At 43.1% G+C, this 14,602-nt stretch overlaps 1 protein-coding gene across 1 annotated transcript in view; it reads right to left on the bottom strand.

Moving 5' to 3' along the window:
- Window positions 1-4,496, bottom strand: part of LOC117224433 (octopamine receptor beta-2R) — a 205,213-nt gene extending 200,717 nt beyond the window's left edge. Inside the window, exon 1 of the mRNA XM_033477379.2 lies at window positions 3,546-4,496. The gene's annotated coding sequence lies outside the window, so the exon portion shown is untranslated. The remainder of the gene's footprint in view (window positions 1-3,545) is intronic.
- Between the last annotated feature and the right edge of the window lie 10,106 nt (window positions 4,497-14,602).

A 14,602-nucleotide genomic window follows, 5' to 3' on the forward strand; every position in this document is an offset into this window, starting at 1 on the left:
CGACGTCGACGACGACGACGACGCCTCGCAACCCGACGAGCTGAGAGCGTCTCAAAGCGAGTCGCATTACCGGCTATCTGCCTCTCCATTCCAGGGTTCTTGTAATAGATCGTCGAAATTCGAAGACACTCGTCGTTTAATCACGGCCGCAGCCCTTTGTGGCGATAATTGAGATTACGAGAGAAAAGTGAAGTTACCGGCGCTGTGGAAACGCGACTCCAGCTAAACAGCTCTCACTTGTTGTTTGCGGACCGGTTTCCGAAAGCTTCTATTATTCGCATCGTTCGAATGGAAACCAAATTGTAATCTTATTATTTTGTTTAATTATATTTAATTAGTGCTGCGACTGCTTAGTGGCAATTAAAGATCGCTTGTGGGGTAACGTTTGTAAGGTTATGTGTGGTGTAATATAATAATATATTATATATAATAATAATAATAATATATTATTATTATTATATATATTATTTTTTTAATCTAGACTTTTTTAGTTACTATATAATTTCGCTAAACAATTTGGTTTCTTCTAGGTGTGACATAACTTTTGCTGTTTGTTTGTACTTGTCCTAACATTCTTTGATGGACGAAGCATTTTCGACGAAGCTACAACCTAGTATAAAATGAAAAACGATTGTTTAATGTATAGAGATGTGAAAAAGAATATTTTGACTTTTTTTGGTAGCTTTGAAATCTTGTGAGTCGCAGAAGTCCTACGTTTTACTTGTTAAAATATTGGATCGAATGGTTTTTCGACCCCCTCAAAAATAAAAGGAAATTTGCTCGAAAAATGAAAGCATGCGAACGACTCGGTACTTATGGCTCAATAATGTATGTATAAAAATAAGTGTGCTGCAGAGATCAATAAGCTCGCAGCATTGTTTCAGCTTTCTGAAACATTTCTATTAATGTATTTACCGAAACTTTGTCACCCGAGCGTCAACTGTGTTGCATTTTCAAATATTTACTGAAATCGTTTCGCAAAAATTAGCGTGTCATTACCGACGACAATTACCGTGATCCAGCGGTGTTTAATACAGAAGCTTATTGTCGGTGCAAACGAACAACCCTGAATGTCGCGTGTTGCGTGCGAAATTTTCTTGCAAATTGCAATTATTTTTGGTCCCCCCCAGGAACCTTTAGCATTAACCTATATTGTACAAGATAAGATTTTTTTTGCATCGTACTTACACCCACTCTAGATACATTTTTAGATTTCGCGGTTCAAGCAGCGAGAAGGTTGGCATTCCCTCTAATTCGCTTAGAAATTATGCGAAGCTCGATTACGAGCTTGAAAAGCTGCGAGCCGACGAGTAAGAAAATGTTCGAATTAATTAAATTAACGAATCAACTATTAACGATTTAAGTTTGTTAGTAACTCGACAACGGAATTAATCGATCGATTTAATCGGAAAATATGCTCTATACTTATTTACCGTCTAACGGCCGAGAAAATGATGCAATTCGTGCAACGGATGAACGGTTTATGAATTACTTAACGTTAGTAATTCAACGAGAAGGGGGCGAAACTTCTTCAATTTCGGAAAATATGCTGAACTCGTTTGCTATCTAATAGCCGAGAAAATGGTGCTATTAATTCAGCAGGGAACGCTTTGTTATTTACTTAATTACGGACAATTTTTTCTCGTTACGTGAACTTTATTATTCACGCGGCTACGCGCATTTTACTATGCATTCGTATTTACAGATTTATAAAAGTCGACGAGTCATAATAATTCGATACGGAGTATACTATGGAGAATATTAAATAATTCAATATTCTGTCAAGGTTATCTTTTTATTTATTTTATGGAGTATACTGCTATAGAAAATATTGAATAATTCAATATTAATGTGTCGCAAGTAATTTAATTTCTAATTCGTCAGCTAATGTATCAAAATACGTGGATTTATGTAAAAACTGTATTAATTTCAATTACCACCTAATAATTATATGAAAATGGTCTAATCGATCCCATGTACGACGTGGAATCGTATCCTTGTTATCGACTAATATTTAGAAATTCGGCAACGAAATGGATAAAATTTATATATATATTTTGTTTACACATTATAGAAAATTAGATTGTTTATCTAAAAACAGAGTAAACCACTGAATTAATTAATATTACCAAGTCTATCGGTGATCGCTTGTTACCAATTGACTAGGTAACAGGTGGAAATTTCGCAATTCGTTTGGAAACTATCAAAGCCTCGATTAAAAGCTGCGATAAAATTCCTTAACTCGTCTCGCAATTACAGAACTCGATTACATCTCCCTCGGCCCTGGCAACTTGCCATCGGACGTCAGTTAGAGGCGACTACTGCCAGGTAAACGTAATCAAAATCCAATGGGACCGGACATCGACGAGGGACAGAAAGCCCTGGCCCGTCATCGCCGTGCCGAAGCAACCGCGCGATTCCTCGGATTTCTTGCACGGCCAGCGAAAAGTTCGATCGTTCTCGCAGTATCGTTTTCGTCCTGTCGACGTGAATTTATCGTTCCCGGTTTAATTGAAAAGTCGAACCGCCCATCCGGTTAATGCGGGGCGACCGGATTGCCGACTTTTTCTCCCATGATGCTGGAAGAATAAGACGATCTCCTTTTTCTTTACCCGCACCACCCCCCAACCGAAGTAAAGTGAAACATTTTTCCAAATATTGTTTGGCCGTCGTGTCGGACCATCGATTCGAACGTTTCTTCGGTCGTCGATAATCGAGATTGCTGGCCAATTTTCCTGGCGATTGCAGCCATTCGTTCTGCTTTTGTACGCGATTCAATATAATAACGAAGAAACGCGATTTTCGCGAGCTTTAATTGCTTACAGCTCGTGTCGCAGTCAACCGATTTCGATGAAATTTTCGAGACGCGTGTTATAAGTCGCCGAGAAGCGCCAAATGCATTTTTTAAATTTTCATTTATAAGCTCAGATAAGAAAGCGAAGAAACGAGAGCTTTTTTAAATATTCTTCTTATTCCTAGCAAAATTTACAGTGAAGTATAATTGTGTTTTAACATCTTCACGAATCTCAGTTTCTTGCAACGAACGGGCACTTTTCATGGTGCATAAAAATCTGCAGTCCAATTCTAAATACCGCGGCGATAGAAAAATGATTAAAATAGGAAATTATTAATTGTCACTAAAAATTCCGAACCATATGTCAAAAGAACCTAAACAATCCCGAAGTTCTATAAACCGTTTCTCCAATAATAAGCTCTCACTAAAAAACGCCTTCGTATTTCTATAAGTGCAACAAGCAATAAAACAAATCTAATACATAGAAATGTAACAAATAAAAATATAATAAATAAAGTAAAACGAACGTCGAATATACCTAGTTACCAAAAACTCGGTACCATATGTCTGGACGGCATCAGAAAAAAACGATGCCGAAAATCCCCTGACGATTCCCAGAAACCGAACTCCCATCGCGAACCTAACCCTATCATAAATAACCGACGCGAGCGCCAATTAAAAAATCCCGCGTCCCTGAACAGCGCAAAAAGAAAAAAAGAACAGCTACCGGAAAATCAAACGAGAAACTCACCTTAACCGATGACAGTGTCGCGTAAAAAGTGGACACATCCGGTCGATCCCCTATTTGACAGACGGATCAGCCCGTGAACGGTCCTCCGGACGGCACGAAACAACCGAAAGCTATCGGAACGTCAGCGTTCGTACCGTGGCGAGCGTTGCAACGGTTGCACACCGTCGAGCTTTTTCCGTCGATTCGTTACGCGATCGTTCGATCTCTCCTGCAGATTTCAATCATCAAACGAACCGGCTCGCGCGGCATCCATCGTTCCAGCCTGTTTCCCCGCGGAACGTGACACTCGTAATTTACTCGCACATACACCCTCACAGAGGGACCATTTAACCGACCAAAATTCTGCTCTTTCGAAATGTCAAAGAGAGAGGGAGAGAGAGAAATAGGGGGAGAGAGAGAGAGAGAGAGAGGGAGGGAGAGAGAACAAACGAACTGTGCAGTCGACGAGGCTCAAGAAAACACACTCCACCAGACGAAGCTGTCGTTCGGATCTGCCTCGAATTCACTGTGACCCATCGCACCCCGAGGAACCGGCCGCGCGCCGGTTATCTTCCTCCCTCGGAACAACCCCCTGGCGAAGCTCCCCCGCGCCGATTCATCGAGATATTATTCTAATCACTGCGGAGGAGAATTCGACCCGAAATCCGGCGGCGTTCCGTGGTCGGCGCACTCGGACACTCCGCGCGTCGATCAGCTTTACGCGGAGGGCTGATAATTAATTCGAGAGTTCTGTTAGGGGATGGAACAGGGTCGAGGGATGATACTCGGCGAGGTTCTCTCGGTGTTCTCGGGCATTTCCGGTGCCCCGGAGAACGTTTTGGCAGCCTGGAACGCGCGCAACTGAGGCTGCCGAGTCGAAGGGGTTGCGCGGGAAAATCAGTCGGGGGTTGTTGAGGAAACGATGCGCAAGAGAGCGCGAAGCACGGCCTGATAGGCTGCGTGGCGGCGTTGTTGCTGTCTGCGGAGACACTACGGGCCGACGGCGCTTCCAACCCCTCGGTTCCCGGCGCCCAACCCCCTCGACAACCTCGCACAGTGGTACCGATCGCGATTCTAGCGGGTCACGTGTCCCAAAACGGAACGTGCTGCACGAGAAGAGCGACGTCCGAGGGATGCGGTCCGAGGGAGGACAACGAACTTGGGTGGTCCTTATTTTATTTATTCGGTCTCAACCCCCTGAATCGCGACGCTCGAAGAGCAAATTATTTGGGCGAACTTTGGAAATTTCGTTTCACTTTCAAACGTAATTTTTTCATTTTTATTTCATTTGTTTCACGTCGCATCTGATTAGTGGCGATTAGCGGCCATTTGTAGGGTAACGTTTTTAGGGTTAAATGTAGTGTAATGTGTACAATATAATATTATTATTAATATAATTATATAATAATATATTATTATAATATATTATTTTTGCAATATAAGCTCCTTAAGTTATTATATAATTTCGCTGAACAATTTGGTTTCTTTTAGGTATGACATAACTTTTGCTGTTTGTTTGTAGTTGTCCTAACATTTTTTAACGGTATTGGGCATTGTTACTTTTTCTTATTGATATCGTTGTCCACTGGACACTCTATTAGAATGCTCAGTGTTGCAGTTGTCGACTAAACGACAATGTCTTGGATAAATAATGGCGAGTAGACCGCGGATTTTTATGCGAAATAAAACCTAAAACATCAGATACCGCGTTAACGCTGAAAACTTTTCCATTACGTAAAAATGAAAAGTTTAAGCTCGGCCAAGCCGTAAATTTTTACAGCATCCAGAATTAAAAGTCGAGCCTTGAATTAAGCTGAAAAATTCGCTATTATGTAAAAAAGAATCCCTTCTCCGCCACTGCGACGCATTTTCATCGTCGTAATTTGGTCCAGCCTTCGCATATTTATACATGTACCGCGCGTTACATCGCCGAACCCGTATCACAACTCGCAGAGCACGCAAAAGTACGGCTTCGAAGTTTTAAATAAAATGTTTTCGCGGCTCCCTCGATATTCCAAAAAATTGCACTCGAATTTCGGTCGGATACGTGCGATTCGTTGGTGCTTGCCTCGAAGCCTATCTATTATTTAACGCGTCTACGTATTGCAAACTCGAATGCGCGCGCGACGAACAAATTTTCACGATCGACTCGCTCTAAAAACGAGCGAGAATTATATTCCAGAGGATGCGACTTTTGCCAGCTCTCGCATTTTCAGCATATTCTCGTACCTAAATCCCGCAGCTAGCAAATTTCTGTTTGCCCAAAAAATATCTTCACGGCGTGACGGCGCACGGTGGAACCTTTTCCCGAAAAAGTTGGCCGGAATATTTAACTCCGTGCGATTTTTATAAAAATCGGCGCTCTTCGTATTGGCGAGATTGCTAAAATTAAACGTGTTATCGAAAACGCAAAAATTCGATACTGAAAAAAAACCAGACACTACCGACGTAAATATTATTTTTTAACTTAGTTTTCGTGACTGCCAATCATTTTCCGATATCTGACTATAATAATTATGTATCATTGGACTATAAAATTTAATGCAACGATCTCGATTTGGAGTCATTTCTGTAATTAACTATAACAAAACTGTTGATTCGTTTTAAAATCAACGTCCTGATTTTACAATCGTAATATTATAAATCCTTATTATATAATCATAATATTATAAATCCTAATTATATAATCATAAAATTATAAATCCTGATTATATAATTATAATATTATAAACCCTGATTTTTGTATAAAGTTGAATAGGATCTGCAGCAAACAATATGTTCATAAACAATGCAATAATTAACAGCACAATCAATTACAAATATCGTTTGAAATTGAATTATATTTACAGTGAATATAATTTTAATATTCACAGTACAAAGCATCACAACTTCCTAAAACTGCATACACACATCGAAAACCGCATTCTGGCCAACTTATCGTGCAAAAGGTGCCACAGCGCAGCGTTGCAACAAAGATTGCACGCCGAGGACGGGTTTCGAACTTCGCTTTGGCTGCGATTAAAATTGAATTCGACGAAATCGCGCCTTTCGAGGGCGCGCCTAGCACCCACTCGTCCAACGATATTTTCCGTCAGCGTTTCGGAAAGGATTCACGGAGGGATTCGCCTGCACTCCGGAACCAGCGCCGCCAGATTCTTCTTCCCTCCGAAAGGCGCCCTCGAGAACGTTCACCTGGCGCGTTCATCAGCGTCATCCGAGCCGAAATTTCTCCTAAAAGGGCAGTTTCCCCGGTTCCCGGTCCACTTTCCTCCCAGCATTTCTCCGAGCACTCGGCGTTCTCGTTCGTTCCGCTGCTGCATTTGCTTTCCTCCGCATTTTTCCCCGTCTCTCCGTTCCAATCCCCGATTTCCTGTTTCCTCGTTTCCCCGTTTCCTCGCCGTCACTGTCCGCCAAAGCCGAGCACTTTTGCGCCCGTTCGCGCGGCCGCTGCATTTTTCATCCCCCGCCGACGGGTTAATGAATGTCCCCGTATAAAACAAAAATGCGCCGCGAATTTATCGCGCGGCGCCTGTTATCTCTGCTCGAACATCCGTCGTCGAGGATTTCGAGGCCTTGAAATCGATGCCTCGAAATTCCACGGCCTACTTTGCGGTTAATGATCGATAGACACCGTTGCGACCGGCAGAAAAATCTCTCCTCTATATTTGATACAAAAAATGAACAGAAATGGAGGCGCCACAGCTCACTGGTTAATTACTACAAGGTATAGTAATATTGCAATATTATAATATTGTTTCCAGCAACGCGCACAATTAACGCCTGCAAATCGATCGTCGCAAGCAGACGCGTCGAGCTCAAACTTCCTCCGAATTGCAATTACGCGCCAAGATTTTCGCGTTTTTCCGAAATCCGTGAGAATGTTCTGGCACGCGCATAACTGCCGCAATTCACGCGAGACCGAGCTGCCAGGTGAAACGCGACGATTCCCAAAAAGTTAAATCCCTGTTTGGGACGGTGTTAACCGGGCGAGAGCTAATATACGCTGGAATTTGAAATCTCTAGCAGGAGCGACGGCGGAGCTTCGTGCCTCGATAATTGCCAGTGGCAGCAGTGCTTTCCGCGTAATTTCCGGCTCGGAGGTTTCCGTCGCTCGTAAAAACGGCGACGCTCGCCGGGCACATCCGTCATCGACGCTGAAACGCGAAAATCTGCGTCAGCGATACTTCGCGCGCGCGTATTGTTACAGCCGCGATTGTCGGCGGACAGTTCGACGAATCGTTCGCGCCTCGGCTTCCGCCGTTCCAGCCCGTTTCCGGCTGCCCAATCGTCCGCAAACACTAATGCCCGACATGATTACCGACGTTCCCCGCGGTTTGCGCCACGATGCGATAGCCGTGGATCAGCCATTAAGGCTCGCGAAAAAGTTACCAGTCACGCGGTCGTTACAGGTTCGCCGCGGTTTTCATCGCTGCTCCGATAAGCCCGTTTCCGTGGAAGTCGGCGAATTCGCCTTCGAACAATAGCGCGCGAATTCGACGCATCCGCTGCTGCGGCAAAAATCCGCATTCGCGGCAAAAAACCGTATCCGCGGCAAAAATCCGCAACCGCGGCAAAAAACCGCACTCGCGGCAAAAAACCGCACATGCGGCAAAAAATCGCACATGCGGCAAAAAAACCGCACATGCGGCAAAAAATCGCACACGCGGCAAAAAACCGCACATGCGGCAAAAAAACGCACACGCGGCAAAAAACCGCACATGCGGCAAAAAAACGCACACGCGGCAAAAAACCGCACATGCGGCAAAAAACCGCATCGGCGGCAAAAAAACGCATGCGCGGCAAAAAACCGCATCGGCGGCAGAAATCCGCATCCGCGGCAGAAATCCGCACACGCGGCAAAAATCCGCATCCACGGCAAAAATTCGCACACGCGGCAAAAATCCGCATCCGCGGCAGAAAACCGCATCCGCGACAAAAATCCGCATCCGCGGCAGAAATCCGCACACGCGGCAAAAATCCGCATCCACGGCAAAAAACCGCATCCGCGACAAAAATCCGCATCCGCGGCAAAAATCCGCATCCACGGCAAAAAACCGCATCCGCGACAAAAATCCGCATCCGCGGCAAAACTCCGCGGCTGCGAGTAAAACCGCTGCGAGTTGCGATTCTCGTTCAAGTTAAAAACTCTTGCTTTTTAACTTTTTTATCCGAGCCTGTGACGAAAATTTAAACATTTTCTGGTGTGGATCTTGGTTGTGTAAAAGAGCTGTACATTTGTTGAATACAGTAAATACAGACGCGTCTGACAACGTCTCGGATAAATAATGACGAGTAGACCGTGGATTTTTATGCGAAATAAAACATGGAACAATATCGGATACTATGTTAACGCTGGAAACTTTTCCATTACGTGAAAATGAGAAGTTAAAGTTTCGCCGAACTTGTAAACTTTTACATCACCTAGAATTAAAAGTCGAGCCTTGAATTAAGATGAAGAATTCTCTATTATGTAGAAAAGAATCCCTTCTCCTCCACGACGACACGTTTTCATCGTCGTAATTTGGTTCAGCCTTCACATTTTTATACATATACCGCGCGTTACATCGCCGAACCCGTATCACAACTCGCAGAGCACGCAAAAGTACGGCTTCGAAGTTTCAAATAAAATGTTTTCACGGCTCCCTCGATATTCCAAAAAATTGCACTCGAATTTCGGTCGGGTACGTGCGATTCGTTGGTGCTTGCCTCGAAGCCTATTTATTATTTAACGCGTCTACGTATTGTAAACTCGAATGCGCGCGCGACGAACAAATTTGCACGGTCGACTCGCTCTAAAAACGAGCGAGAATTATATTCCGGAGGATGCTATTTTTACTACCCCTCGCCTTTTCAGTATATTCTCGCGAGCATGATTAACTTTGTAGTTATCGAATAAGACGTACGAAATTTTGTAATTTAATTTAAATTCAATCGATGTAGTTAAATTCGCGGAGCTCGTTAAGGAAAGCTTGCTGTTCATAGAAACATCGGTACTCCGACGTCCAAAGAATGATTGCGCGATAACAAGCTTGCCGGTGCGCTGCCCGATGCCAGTAAAAACCCAAATGTGCATCCGCTAGCATGAACGATATTGAGATGAAGTTTTCATTTCACAGCCAATCGAACCGGATGGAATTCAATTTGCAAATGAAAGCTCCGCGCCCGATGATCTCGAGGAAATGGGAATGCGCGCGGAAACAGCTGTATCAAAAACAGGGGAATATCTACGGTAAACAAGGCCGCTGGATGCACGTTTTCGAAGCTTATTTCGTCTATGCTTGCTTTTCCAAAAACAAAATTTTTCCACATAGAAATTGCATTCTGCGTAACCGTTGCGGCTGCGTCAGGGTTTGAGGTCGTTGCACGGATATGTTGCTCGTTCGAATTCGATTGCTATCGGTATATACGGGGTGGGACGTATAAATAAGTGTGCGAAATATTATTAACATTTTCAGATGCGCATATTCGAATTTAGTATCGTTTAGAGCAACATAAACGAACGAGATAAAAAGCGGAGAAGATTCTACAAAATTCCGAGATAATTCAAGAACCCTTTGAACGATTCCTTTATGCGTTAATAATCAATATATGACGCCATTGTGGCAATTACTATGCCACTCTTATTTACGATCAGTTAATATCGCAATGATGATAATTGCATTTTTCTCCGATTAAAAATCGTTCGAGGAAGGATCGATGAAAACGATCGAAAGAACGAGTTTTCTTCTGCTTTTTTTTATGGACAATTTTTTTTTGTCGCATCGGTGAAAATAAAATGGCGGAGAGACCGGAGAAGAGTGGACCGCGAAACGCGAGTACGGCTGGCGAAATAGATTGGCGACAATCAATTCTGCAACAGGCCATGCCCATAATACAAACCGCACGGCTAACAGGCTGTGATGAGCTAGGTTATGCAGTTATACCGGGTGACCCGATTTGATCAAGCACACCGGACGTCCGGTGCAGAACGGATATGAAACCGGGGAACGTGGACGGTCATCGATAACCAAGAATTTTCGAATCGCACGGCCGACGAATGACTGCGAATTAATCGGACTTCTACGGCAGATGTATCCGCGTTCGCGAGTAATTAGACCGTGGATCTTTGCGCATTTATGGCATTTCGAAATCTCCGGAATAACGGAAATCGTGTATAGAAATAAGAATTAATAATGTACTTTTTTATCTCGTTGCCATGAGGTTTCTTTCAGTGTATAAAGATACTTTGTTTTTAGTTCAATCTTCAGTATGAAAATTATGTGTGAACCGACTTAATGACTTTCATTTAACTTTTATTTAACAACTAAGATATAACTAAGTAATATAATTACATTACTTACTAAACTATTATTATTATATACTATATTATTATAATAGTATATTACATACTATAATATTATATACTGATATTATTATTACTATACTGAAATAATTAAAATATAACTAATATAACTAAAATGTAACTAAAATTACTAAAATAGAACTCAAATGGTATTTAAAACTCATTGCACGAATACAGCGATGCGCATAACTATAGACTCAAAGTAATTTCTACACCGTTGAGGTTATTTTTAATAATTACAAGATAATTATTTATACAGGTGATTTATATTATTACAGTAATAATAAGCTCATTTTTAATAATTTTTAATCATTGTTATGTTTATTCTTATGTTTCCTATTGTCTCTAATAAACATACAAACACAATATTTCTTTAAGTCTTTAGTTAGGTATCGGTAATAGAATAAAAATCACTCGGAGTCCATAATTATTCTTACCATCGCTTCGAAACAATAAACTTGCTCATTCGTTGCATAACATAAAAATTGACCAGAAAACCATTAAATCGTCATCGTTATCGTGCGACGTCCAGAAAGCTCGACTTCGTCGAGAAGCGTTTCACAGGCCGGCGCAAACAATGCAGCAAACGATCTGCTTATCAATTTTTATCGGCGATTCCCCGGCGTTCGCGTTATCCGAAGTGAAAGGCCGCAGAATAGGCGAAAGGTGAAGGTCGCATCGTTCGAAAAGAATTTCATATCGGGAGCACGCGAGCCGGCCGGCCGCCCGCGAAATTCCTGTGTAATTTTCCGTTTCCGGTCGCGGGGACCTCGCGTGGGTCCTGGCAGGATCACCCTGCCCATGATCCCCCCAGCTCGCGGGGCCTTCCGAAAATTGAATCGGTCGCGTCGCGGTCGCGCCGGGTGCCGTCGGCGAGGGTCGAGGTCGGAAGGTCAGGTACCGTTCGCTATTTAGAGCAGGACCTTGGCGCCGTTCTTATCTCGAGCGGCGCGAGAGAACGGCGCGCGGGGGCGGGGGTGAAAAATAGAAAGAGGTACACGCGATGCCGTGTTGGTGGCCAAAGATACAAGGGAAAGTTTCCCGGGCACAAGTGGTCACGTACCGGCTTTGTCAGACGCAGGCTATCTCCGCGAAAGATCTAGCCTCGAAAAATCCTTCTTTCTTACGCTCGCCGGCGTGCTTCTTGCTCTATCCGCCTACCCCCTTTCCTCCTACACCCCTCCCTGTCTCTCTTTATTGGCCAAGCTCCGGCAAGCTGCCGGAGCTTTCTGTTTCACGGATCGATCCTCGTCGAACGTATCGGCGACCCTCGATCTGGATTTTCGCTTCGTTACGACGATTCGTGCACCCCGTCCCGCCCCGCGCCAAGGGATCAAGTTCAACCGACACTCTCTAGTGGCAAACAATTCGATGTCCGAGGCGCTCCGCCCGGATCAATTAACACTCGTGGAAACTAACTACAGCTGGGCCTTGATCGAACAGGGTAAACGGACAAACGAGTCGGATAAACCGAGATTAGGGAGGAATGATTCCCGGAACGTTTGTTCTGAGTCGAACGAGATTTTTTATTACGAAATAATAAATATTATATGATAATTATATACATATTATATTATATAATAAATATAATAATATAATATATTATATAATAAAAAGAAAATATTAATATTTTGATGTAAGGGAGAAGTGCCATGAAGGGGGCGCTTTTGTTTCGACAGCGACATGAAAAACGATTAAAGGAAAAAATTCTGCATGGAACCAGTAACCCAAATTAACCGAGGAATTATTAATTAATTATGTCTAACTCGTCGTTCCACAATGGGGACTTGTTTCCTCTCAATGAGAAATCCAATGATCACGTTTAAATAACAAGAATTCTTTTTCACTCGTCGATCATCTGTTCCGACAAAATATTTCATGGCTTTGAAAGCTCTAAAATATATAAATCAAATATTTCCAACGTGCACCGAATCGATCCAATAAATAATCGGGGACGAAGAAGTTTTAATCGCGTTGGCCGGGAAGAACGGGCCAAAGTAAGGGGTTAATTACTGTCTCCGCGAGCTGGTCCAGAAAAGTGTAACGCCGACAGCGGTAGACCAGTCCGCAAGATATACAATAACAGGGCAGAAAAGTGGTTGCGACTTGGTTTAGAAATAGGGCGCGCGAACTTTCGTTTCTGTTCGCCGCTGACGTCGCCGTCGGCCATTGAAAGGGGACCATTGTCGTGGACCACATTTTATAAGTAAACACGTGAAATAGGCGCACGTGCGATACAGCTGCACACATTGTGTGCCGAGTGTCCGTAACTGGCTCGAATACCGTCCGTCAGTGTTCGAGCGTGCTCATTCAGACTGTGCGGATGTTCATACAAACACATAGACTTTCGCGGACTAATTTAGAGAAAGCACGATCGAACGGACGCGCATCTGCGCCGCTTTTATCGGGCGAACCGTGCGAAAATCGCTCGAAACAGCTTCGCGAAACTTTTTACCGTCGTCAGAATTTCAGGTAACGATGGTTCGGTGTCGTAAAATTCCTTATTGTTCGCGTGGCACCTGGCCCGCCACTAATTTCCTGCTTCGTCGAATACTCAACGAGAAGAACAACTACTCCGGTTTCCTGATAACTTCGTCGCGAGCTTTTCACAATTAGCGGTATCAGTGAAAATTACTCGCTAGATTCCAAACACAATCACCTAGACAGTATAAGTTTCTGTTACGCTAATTTCTGTAAATTAATACATCATCAAAGGTAGCGTACGTTGTTTCAAGACTCACCCAATTCTGCAGGTACACAGCAGTTTTCGTATCGAATGCATGGGCTACGGCGATGGTGAATTAGCAACATTACGAGTTGGACCTTTGGCGCTTGGCAGTTTCGCATCTGGAACTTCCACTTCGTATCCTGAGAGGCTCTCTCTTTCGGAAGTGTAGTCAAGACGGCGAACTTGTTTCGTGGCACAATTAAGCTGCGCCTCGAACTGTCAGGCAAAACGGTTAGCAGCCTCGTTTCTCGAAGCAATTTAACGTCAATGGAGCGCCGAATTGTAGCCCCTATTCACCGGGTCGTTTATCGGCCGACAAAGGAACGGTGGCAAAAGGGGTGCGTGAAGACTTCCGGTGACCAAAAGAGCCTCGGAATATTCGTTTCGCGTTATAAGAACCCGCTGTCGTCGCCTTCCGAACGAAATTGCTTGGAGAATTCAATAATGCGCCGCTCGGTGAACAACGTGGGAGAATAGAAAATTCATACGGCGCGTCTTCGACCTGCGACAAAATTTACGAGAAAATTAGAAGAGTATTAGTATTAATTGGTATTAGTATTAGTGTACGTGGATAAAATTCTTCCGCTACCAAACATTTCAAAATGTGTAATATATTATACATAATCACGTATTTAATTTATAATTTAATAATATATAATTGTATACTATTATATATAAAATATATATTCCGGTGAATATATTATATATAATTCCGAAAATTTGTATAAAATATGTATTTTATACATTATATATAAATAATAATAATAATTTAATTCTTCGTGTCCTTTATAATTGTCGAGGGTGCTTCATTTTTTCACCCTAATCTTTCCACATCGCTTTCCAATTGTTTCATAAAACGTCGATATCCGTCCCTCGTTGAACTCATCCGAATTCGATAAACGTTCAAGTACTGCAGACACTTCCAAGGACATCGTAATCTTCGGCATCCGAGGTGCTCGACCCCGTCGTCGTTCGCCAAAAATGTTGTGCAGCTACGGGAAACGATTG

This window comes from Megalopta genalis, chromosome 13 (assembly GCF_051020955.1).
Source record: "Megalopta genalis isolate 19385.01 chromosome 13, iyMegGena1_principal, whole genome shotgun sequence".
NCBI lineage: Eukaryota > Metazoa > Arthropoda > Insecta > Hymenoptera > Halictidae > Megalopta > Megalopta genalis.